This window comes from Brassica oleracea, chromosome C6 (genome assembly GCF_000695525.1).
Source record: "Brassica oleracea var. oleracea cultivar TO1000 chromosome C6, BOL, whole genome shotgun sequence".
NCBI classification, from domain to species: Eukaryota; Viridiplantae; Streptophyta; class Magnoliopsida; order Brassicales; family Brassicaceae; genus Brassica; species Brassica oleracea.
In genome coordinates, this window is record NC_027753.1 from 4,532,059 (window position 1) to 4,533,161 (window position 1,103).

The window sequence follows — 1,103 nt, forward strand, 5'->3', positions numbered from 1 at the left end:
TTAAGCGTGGATCCAATATGGCGCAAGAAATATGGCTAATAATACTTATTTGATTGCAATTGGGACGAACTTTCATGAGAGACGCTATATCTGGAACAAACATATTAGTGGCCAGTGAGTCATTCGTAAATATTTTCAATTACATATACAATAATTTTTAGGTTTTAACAAATTAATGTCTAATAATAGTAGATTATGACTTTTGCTTGATGTTAAAAACCTAACTAATGAATGATAACTAATTTGTAGAATTCCTTTTGGTCCAGTAGTTTAATTAAAAGTTCATTAATGTTTCTACACTTGGAAATCTGTGTTTCGAGTTTTAGAAAAAGTGAAATTATGAGAATTAATGGAGAAAAAATTTACAAGAGATTTGTATTATGGTTCGAGGAGTACCATCAAGTGTGGATTTAATATGACGGCTCAGGTGATACAGTCACAAGTGAATACTTATAAGGAAGATAAAATTCTCGACCGTAGAATTCTCTGTAATTGTAATGTTTCTCATAGTTTGTAATAGCATAATAATCAATCATTATACATATTGTTTTTTTTTTGTCAAAAGCGAACAAAAGACAAAAAAAATTAGTTAGCCATGTTTTTTTTAAAAAAGTTGAAGATAAGAAAAGCCTTGACATCGTAACAAGTTGCCGTAAAAAAGGTGAACAAAAAACAATTTTTCTATAAGTAAACTTCGTAAACTTTACAAATTTCTAAAAATTGATTGGCAATTTTTTTTTGATTTTCATGGCTTACATAATCACAAAACCTCTAAAAACTATATATTAGTCAGACCTATAATCAAATCTTCTGCGAAAAAAAAAGCAATAACCAAAAATATGCTAAGATTCTAAAATAAAGTTCAAATATGCAGTTATCTGAATATATATAAAATCTTTTTGAAATTTTAAAATAAAATTCAGATATTTCAGTTATTTGAAAATATATGAAACCGAAGCTTATCAATACAAATTCGAATTCAATTTAAAACAAAATTTGAACAAATAAAAAAAATATCTAAGAGGATTGTAGATGATTTCTTAACCGTAATATCCGAGCAAGCATCAGAACGGTAGGCGTTGACTCGGACGATATAGGCCGGG